The following is a 10472-nucleotide window of genomic DNA, read 5'->3' as shown; positions in this document are numbered from 1 at the left end:
GAGACCTCAATCTTGCATGTCCTAAGGATGATTTAACATTACCAAACATAGACATTATACTGGATTTGACTGCTAGACATGAAATTTTATCACTCATGGATGGCTTCTATGGGTAGAATCAGATTAAAATTGTAGAAGATAAACAAAAAATTGCATTTACCACCCCATGAGCCACTTTTTATTATCAAGTCATGTCTTTTGGCTTAAAGAATGCCAACACCACTTATCAACATGCCATGACCACAATATTCCATGATCATCTACATGTGATAATGAAAGTCTATGTGGATGACATTCTAGGAAAATCAAAGACATGAGAATCACACATTGTAGTTCTTACAATAATATTTGAAAGGTTGGAAAACTACAAAGTTTTCCTTAATCCTAAGAAGTGTGTCTTTGGTGTACAATAAGGTAATTTTCTATGTTAGATAGTATAAAGAAAAGGAATTGAAACAGGTCTAGAAAAAGTAAAAGCCATCATGGAAATGCCTTTACCTAAAACTTTGAAACAACTCTATAGCTTTCAAGGGAAATTGCAGTCAATAAAATGATGTGTATCTCAATTAGCAGATAAGACCAATCCACTAAAACACTTTCTTAGAAATGATATAAAGTTTACTTGGGATTTCTTATGTTAGAAATAATTTGATAAAGTCAAGGTATATCTAGCTAATCCACCAATGTTAGTTCCTCTAGTGGCTAGAAAACCATTGATCCTATATATCTCTACTACTACAGTTGCACTAGCTATCCTTTGAGTGTAGCAAGATGAAAAAGGAAATGAGCAAGCTATTTACTATCTCAATAAAAAATTAGTTAGATATGAGTTGAATTATATTGCTATGGAAAGAGCATTCTTGGTTGTAGCATTCTATACACAAAAATTATGCGATTACATGCTTAATGATACTACAAAATTCATTGGTAAAATAGATCCTCTCAAATATCTGCTATCTAAAGTTACACTTGTTGGCCATGCTGCAATATGGGTCCTAATTCTAAGTGAATTTGATATTGTATATGTAGATTGTAAGCTATAAAAGGTCTAATTATTGTCAACCAAGTAGAAGAAGATCCTCTTCAAGGAGATCATCCTATTACAACTGATTTCCCAAATGATTCAATAATGAATGTCACTCCTAGTACACAATGAAAGCTATTTTTTGATGGATCCTTCACACAAAATGGATCAGGGGTAGGAGATTTGTTTGTTACACCACAAGGAGATCTCATACCAAAGTCTTACAAAATTTCATGTGCTTGTACAAACAACATAGCTGAATATGAAGGACTAGTAGTAGGGTTACGTCAAACTATATGATGGAATATTAAGAGCCTCCTTGTCTTTGGGGACTCCCATTTTTCATTAAACAAGTTATCGATGAATATCAAACAAAGGATGAAAATTTTTGACCATATCGTTACATAGTAGACGAGCTTAAACAAAGTTTCATTGAGATAGCTTTTTAGAAGATACCAAGGATAAATAAAAAAGTAGTAGATGCCATAGATACCATAGCCTCCATAATTGCCATGCCTGAATATAGTCCTAAGTGTGAATTTCTTTTTGAAAATCTTTTCCTTCCTGGTTATGAGCAATCTAAATTAGTGTGTGAGATTATCAGTCTCAATTCTCCATGGTACTCTAACATTTTCACCTACCTTCATCGTAAAATAATCCCCATAGCCCTTTCCACAAACCAAAGTAAAACCTTCATCCATCACACTACCTGCTACACTATCCTAGGTGACATACTTTTCTAAAAAAACTTCAATGGAACCCTCCTCTGATGTCTCAATTCAGAGGAAGTTAGAATGACATTAGAAGAGGTTCACCAAAGAATTTGTGGAGCCCATTCAAGTGGACTTACATTGGCAAAAAATATCCTTGGAACAAGTTATTTTTGGCCTACTATGGAATTTGATGCCTTTCATTTTGTGAAATGATGTGTTCCTTGTTAGCAACATGGAGATGTGATACACACTCCCTCCCTAGACCTTAAGCCTACCATCACACCATGGCCCTTTTTCAAGTAAAGTTTTGATCATGCTAGTCAAATATATCCAAATTCTACCAATGGCCACAAGTATATTATTTCCACCACTGAGTACTTCACAAAGTGGGTCAAGGTTGTCCCTTTAACCTACACTACTAGAAAATAGGTTTCAAAGTTCATCTTCAACTACATCATCTATCATTTTGGCATCCCCCAAGACATCATGACTAATAATTAGACTCCTGTCAAAAATAAGGAGGTTGACACATTATGTAGAAAGTTCAAAATCATCCAAAATTTCTCCACCAAATACTTCCCCCAAGGAAATGGTCAAGTGGAAGCCATTAATAAAACCATTTGAAAATCCTCACAAAAATAGTTGACACTGCTAGCCATGACTGGCACCTCCAAATTTCTCCTACCCTTAAGGCCTACTATACCTCCATCCATACTCCCATAGGAGCCACTCCATTTTCCCTTGTTTATGGCTCTAAGGCTATCCTACCCATTAAAATTGAGTTCCCTTCCCTCAGAATATCTCTAAAGAATCTTATGTCTAAAGAAAAATACCAAGTTGCATGGTTGCAAGAGCTGCAACTCCTTAATGAGAGATGCCTCAATGCTTTAAACCACGTACACATGTATTAACATCACCTTCAAATTGAGTTTTAAGAAAAGGTCAAACCTTAGGATTTTGAGGTTGGTGACCTAGAATTGCAACATAACATGAGAAATATCCAGAACTGAGAAAATAAAGGAAAGTTTGAAGCCAATTGGCTTGGTCCGTTTATCATCATAGCCAAGTATGGTTCTAGGGCATATCAAATTTCTACTTTAGAGGGATATTTTCTCCCTAGGCCTATAAATATTCATCACCTCAATTAGTTCTATGCTTGAGTTTCATGGTTCCTACGCAATGTTGCTAAGTTCTGCCAAAATCCAAAAAAAATCAAAAGATCCAAAAATCTGATTTTTTTTTTCCAAAAATCCTCATCCCACTTCCACACAGTTTCCTTCATTTCAAACCATATTTGTGCAAGATTACTACCTGACTCACACTTTTCATACCACTAATAAAAGGACCTCTTGTCTATGAGGCATTCATACACTTACATTTTCATCAAAAACCTCAAGTCTGCAAGGCACTTTCCCATCACATGATCATAATAAGGTTTCACTTTGTTTCCATCTCACTGAGTTTTTCTTTGACTGTATCAAAAAACCTATGCAAAATTGACATTGCAATTGAAATATTTTATGAACTTGTTCTTTTTACAGTAATTACCAATACCCATGGAAAACTATTACATAAGAAACAAATGCCACATAGAATGACTCTTTCCTACAAGGACACAAAAAATATCACTATTAGAATAAGGTTCATGGAAAGAGCTATGGACTGAATAACTACTTGGTCATGAGGTCTTTTTCTTAATTTCATCTTTGTGTATCAGTGATAGCCTTCCCAGGTGTACCTTGATCTTCAACATTGCGGTATCACTTTAAAGGCTCAAATTGACTTCACTCATCTTTTATAGTATGATTTGTTTTCATGATTCTGTAGTACATCTATGTTAGTTTTAGAGTTATGTTTATGAATTACTCACTGGGGGCAATGGGTTAGTACACTTACCACCAAAGTCCTTCAAAAGAATTTGGCTGTACCTAGACCTCTCTAGTTTGTATATGTAATTTGTTCCATCATGACTATGAAACCTACATTTATATTCCTAGAGTCTCTATAGTGTTAAGAGTCTAGTCCACACAAACAAACCTTGTCATCTAAGCTACTCTAGCATTTGATGCATAATTGGTCTTGCAATATCAAACTAGGGTGTGCTCTCTTATATGAACACAACTTAATCCCTAAGTATCATGTAGTATAGGGCTTCATTGTGAGTTGTTTGAGACAAACATCTTTTTCTTCTATGTCAATTTTCTTCTTCTTTGTTTCCTCCAAGGGTCTTTTTCATGAAAATCTAACACAATTTATCTTTTTCCCCTATGTTTGTGAGGGGGCACCCTCCTCCCTTGTCATTGCTACAACATAACTCTTGTGAATTGTCTCTTCTCTGGGGTAACCTATGTTTCTCTTTTCTTTGATGCAATGTCGTACCACAACTACATCAAAGACTGGAAAAATGTACACACTTAAAATTGTCCTAAACACTATATTAATTGATTTAATATCTCCCTTGACACTAAAATTATTTATTAATTAATTAATTATATATTTTCATATTCTTCTACTTATTTAATTAAATTTACTTAATTAAACATGTTCACTTTCATAATGTATTTGAATTTAATTTAAATACTCCTCACTAATGTGTTAAATTCATTTAATGCATAGTGTCCGCATTAATCCACTTTTAAATAAATATCATTTATTTAAATCCTCATCATGCTTAGACTTTCCTAAACCTCAATTAAGATTAATCTATGTTAATCTTAATCCTAATCTCTCCTTCAAATTTAATAAATGATTTCTTAAAATTATTTATTTCTCCTTTATCCACATAACCCTTAAATCATGAATTTTTAATTCATTTATCCCTTAAATGTCTCCACTTCAATAATTTCTTCAATATTTTATTTATGACATTTATGGCATTATTCCTTTACCCATCCCACTCCTCATTTTTTATTCTTCCACTATGACATGTCTCCACTTCAATAATTTCTTAAATGTTTTATTTATGAAATTATTCCTTTACCCATCCCACTCCTCATTGTTTATTCTTCCATTATGACATGTCTCCCACTCTCTTCTTTTTTAATTTACCACTATGACATGTCCCCCACATACTTCTATTTTAAAATCAACCCACTACCTCCTTTTACTTAATCATTTCCAATACCACCCTTGCATGGCTTGTGTGTCTCACATGTGGCTCCTATGTGGATGCCACATGGATGAAACCTCCCCAAACCTCTCCAAAATCCTATAAATAGAGCCCTTGACTCAAGCATATGGATCAAAATTGTTTCATTGTATTGTTATTATACTAGTATAGTGCTAGAGCTCTAGAGATCAATCTCCCCTCATTGCATAGTTATCATGCTAGGATATTGTTATAACTTGATAGAGATTTATATGCCTAGAGATAATCTTTGGTAGTTGTTTGGATTGTTTCAATTCATAGTTCTTGCATTTTTATAGGAGTATAACATTGTTAGTCTACTTCATTGCATCCACCTTCACATCCTTTGGAGATTGGCTTATTCATTAACTATTTCTTGAAGGAATTCTACATACACCTTAGTATAGATTCATATTCACATTCTTCCATACATTCAAACAAATTTGATGAGATTCTCCATAGTTGTGGTTGGGAGAGCACATCCACATCCCTCAACTCAGAGCACAATAACAAGGCCTCTTATGGGTTCCCTTGTTGAGATGCTTTTGAAGTTGCGTGGACTCTATTTCTTTGTTAAATTGACTTGTGAAACTTAAGTAGTTAGTTGTATTTCATTGTCTTTGATCTTCATATCCATGAATAACTAATGTTTGCATTTTTTAAGCTTGCACCCAGCAAGTATATTTTTCACATATACAGATAGACTTTGATAAGAAAAAGTGATTGTTTATATTGAGAAAGTTAAGCTAAGCCAAGAAATAGAGTAAAATGGTTAAGGAATGTCGAGTGATGCTAGTGTCAATCGAGTCATAGTAAGTCCTGAGAAAATCTAGTATTGATCAAGCATAGGTATCAACCAATCAATATAGTTAATGCCAAGATAGAAATTTTATAGTGATCGAGTACTTAAGTGATGATCGAGTGTTAGAATTTAGTGATTACATAGTAAGACTATTGAGAATGAATTTAAGCAAATCATGATTTCCAACTGACTCAATTGATTTCTTGGGAGATGTAAATCATGGTGAAGATAAAATTTTTGAGTTGGATTATTCAATTCAAGGTGAGGATTAGGTCAAGGCATAATAGATGGATTTTAGAGAAGTTTCTAGACAATGATCAAGAAGGTGGACATCTACAATGAATTATGTTGAACCTAATCATAAACCCTAAGATCTACAATGATCTTGGAAAATGGCAAAGTAAGAATTGCCTATTTAAAGAGGTATAGAGTCAAATGAATGTGTGTGAGTGTGTGTGTGTGTGTGTAGGGTGTGTAAAAAAGAGGTTGATGAGAGATGCACAAGTGTGTAAGAGTGATTCTGAAGCACAAGGAGATTTCTTGCATATATATTACTAATATTGATAAGTGAAATTTGAGTAGATGGCTTAAGTTTTTTTGTGAGGAGAAGATTGATTTCTTGAAGGGTTCCCAAGAGAATAAAGAACATAAATGACAATGGAGATTTTATCAGTGACTTAAGAGTGATATGAACTTTCAAAGTGGGTTGCAATCATATAGATTAAAACCCTACTATTTTCTTTCTAATCATTGTAAACATTTTGTATTGAAATCCTTTTAACAAAGGTTGACCTAAAAGTAATTTGAAGGACTTAATAGTCTAGGTAAATTCTTTATCAAGGAAATAGAATGATCAAATTCCTCTAAAATGGTCATGCCTAACAAGGTGATTAAATCTTCTAACTAGGTCACATTTAACAATGTGTATTGTAAACCTTTAACAGGGTTGGATCCTAACAAAGCTCACATCAAAAGAGTGAAAAGTGGTGACATGTTGCTGGGGGTTTTTCCCAAATTGGGATTCCACATAAAATCCTAGTGTCAAACTTATGTCTAATTCTTTATATATTTTACATTTGATAAATTTTATACATAGTATGTTATGTTTGGGACATTAATCAATACAATAGTAACCAAGCAACAACATGATAAGTAGAATAATGAGTGTTTTATGTTTAATTGTTTAAATGGTACTTATGGACCTTAAGTAGCTAATTCACCCAACACCCCCCACCCCCCCCAACCCTCTCAATTATTGTTAACATTTATAAAAATTAGTATTAGAGATTAGTTCTTATAGAGAAAATTTTGAAGGTACTTAAAGCCAAATATAATGACCAAGAGAGATGTACCAAAGCTAAACTAGGAGAAATTTCTTGCATGGAAAACCTTGATGAGGTTGCATATATCTAGTATCATTGACATTGCTATCAAATTTATGGAAAATGAGTATGTGAAGATAACAACTACTTCTCTACTAGCTAATCATTTGAAGTAAAACAATGAACACAATCAAGCAATGTTGGAGATTGCCTCAACCCTAAGCTATAATGAGTTTGATGATAGTACAAAGAAAATGTGGGACAAATTGAAAACCATATATGGAGGTGATGACAATGCCTAGAGAGAAAAATTAGAGAGCTTGAGAGGTAAATTTGATGACATGGGAATGATGAAAGGTGAGAATATAGTACAATACTTCACAAGAGTCAAAGAAGTTGTTAATTCCATTCATGGTGCAAATGGAGAAATCAAAGATGAAACTGTGATAAGTAAGGTATTGATGACTTTACTCCCTATATATGCCATTAGAGTTTCTATAGTTCAAGAATAAAGATGCACACCAAGTAACACTTTGAACTTGGAAGGAATAATTGGTAGACTAACTACTTTTAAGATGTCTAACTTTAACAACTACACACCTGTTACTATTGAATCTACCTTTAAGTAACATTTGGTTGTTAGAAAAGGAAAGGAAAACATGTGAAGAGTGAAAATGATATTTTTGATGATGATATTGATGAACTTGAAGCCCTTTTTACAAAATTATTTGGAAGAGTAAAAGGTAAATAGAAGAGTAAACTACATATTATCTATTTTAATGCAACAAAGTTGGTCATATTGCTGTTAGGTCTCATGATAGAGAGGATAAGGATGAAAGGAAGGAAATAAAGTATAAAGAAAATGCTAAAAATAGGTTTATACAAGTACGATAGCTGTGTTTCAATCATTGTTTTGTCACAGATGCCAAACCTACTACTTGCTAGTAAGACAATTGCTTATATGGTTTAGGTACTATCATTTATTTGATTAATGAAGAGGATTTGATCAAATGAGGTAACAATAGCACCTAGAGGAAAGGTTAAGTTATGATATAGAAAAGGAGTACAAGGATTAGTTAAGACAATAATATCATAGTGCATTGATAATCTAATTAAGGTTGCAAAGGATGGTTACACTGATTAAGTTCAGAAGAACAAGTTACACAAAGTTTGTCTACCAAGCTTAATAACCTGTATAGTAGGTGTGAAGAAAAGTTAGTGTAAGATGAGTATAAAATTAGTTAGAGAAAACCAAAGTCAATTTTAGTATAAGCCCAGTGATACAGTGTAAGCCAAGTAAAGTTTAGTTGATGTTGATCACACGTAAACTTTAGTTTGTGTCAAGTATTTTGATAGAGGATGTCAAGCAATGTAGTATGTGCCAAGCATCAAAAGCAAAATAATGTCAAGCATCAACATTATGAGAAAGATGAAGAATTTGATGAATCTAAGCCAATAAGTTTGATTCTTGGATTATGTGAACTATGTGGAAGATAAGCTTGATGAGCTAGTGACACATAATCTATGGTGAACCATTTTGAGGAAAATTCCAAGAGGATTGAAGGAGAGGTTTCTAGAATAGAATAAAATGAAAGTATGAGTAGATTCATTAAATCCTACCTAATCTAACCTAACCCTAAAATGGATGATGGAGGATGAACAACAAAATATTTTAATTCTCTATTTATAGAGATAGCTAGTCAGAAGCAAAGGTTGTCATGTGCAAGAACCTAAGGAAGACGAGTCTAGGGTATTGTGTCATTTAGCGACCTAAGAGAAGAGATTGTATTGGCAAGAAAAGCATGAAGGCTTAAGGGTATGGATTCTTGAAGGGTGAACACGATGTTAGAGATTAAGTGTATGAAAGCTAAGTAGAATGAAGGACTGAAACAACAATATGTAATCTATAAGTGTGTTGTAAGTTTTTATTAGATCAAGCCTTACTATTAATTTATAATAATTGTACCAATATAGGGTAAATAATTTGGATTAAGTTTGACCTAACAGTCATTTGTAAATCCTTTAACCAGGAGACATTCCAAGTGAATGATCAAAAGTCCTCTAACCAGGCTCACTCCTTATAGGGTGATTGAAATCCTTTAACCAAGTCACCTTTAACAACATGCATTATAACCTTTAATAAGGTTGGCCTTTCATAGGGTATCAATCCAGAAGAGTGAGAATTAGTAGCATGTTACTAGTGGCTTTCCCCAAGTTGGGTTTCCATGTTAAATGATTGTGTCAAATGTGTTATTGAATTTGTAATGTTTCATGTTTACATTTCTACAAAGTTGATTTGATAGTAACCTACAAGTTTAAGTGATTGTATGTTTAAATGGATGCATGCACGATGAAATTTTTTTATGGATATGGGTTCACTAAGATGTGAAATTTTTTAATTGTACATCTAGACTTTGGATAATTGATTTACCCTCCTCAATTATTCTAAAGAATTCCAACAATTGGTACTAGAGTCATCTTCTTAAGAGGACTACTTTGAAGGTACTAGAAGCAAAAAGATCAAGATGTGAAAAAGAGAGGTAACCAAGCTTAATAGAAGATTATGAGAGAGTAACATTTTTACATTAGTGATGATAGATCTCACTCTCATGATTTTGCACCAGTGGTCTAGGGACTATTAGAACTTTGACACAAACCCTCATTCATTACACAAGTCCATTAGTTGAGGGGGGGCCTTCTATGCATCACAGTCACATGTGCACTTCATGCGGATCCTTATGCACATTTGAGGAGGTTCAGTCATAAATATGGCAATAAAATAAGTTGTATTAAAATGGGAATTAATGTATTAATGTAAACTCAATTTATTGTAAAATAAAAATAGAATAACAGTTTTTGGTTTTTCAGCAATAACTCCAAACTCTTCCAAAGGTTACAGTTGCAAATGTTGGAAGTCTTAATTGGAAAACTAAGATCTTGAGAGGGGGATTGAATGAGGATCTATAGAACTCTGGGAAAATAGTCACTAGGCTATGAGAGAGAAGTCGCCTCCATGCTACCCTACCCTATCCACAGGTTGCAATAGTCCCGACTTGCCACTGACGAAGTGACATGGAAGAACAAAAACAATACATCCATCTATCAAGGTCACTATCTCTCAAGTTATGGTCTTGCTTTGGAATCCTCCCATGACCTGAGACATGCAAATTCAACAAAAATTGAAGGCCAACTAGAATGAACTGCAAGAGTGAGTGCAAAAGGTCTAAGGTTGCTTGGATAGAACTAGAGATTAAACTTCCTCGAGAAGTTAACAAGAGCAAGAAGAGGATTGCTAAACTAAAAACTAGTTCCACTCTTCTATTAACGAAAGGAAAATATTAGGATGAAGAAAAAAACCTAGATGCAAGAATTTCAAGTTTGACAGGTAGTAAATTTTTGAGATTTTGGACCATTTTGAGGTGTGCAGCTCTGTAGGTCCGAGTTATTCTTTTCTTAGAACCTTTAGTTGTGAATCATTTTCTCA

The sequence above is a fragment of the Cupressus sempervirens genome, chromosome 4, assembly GCF_028749045.1.
Source record: "Cupressus sempervirens isolate cs-2001-9-10 chromosome 4, ASM2874904v1, whole genome shotgun sequence".
Taxonomy (NCBI): Eukaryota; Viridiplantae; Streptophyta; class Pinopsida; order Cupressales; family Cupressaceae; genus Cupressus; species Cupressus sempervirens.
Note: the sequence above shows the minus strand (reverse complement) of the source record.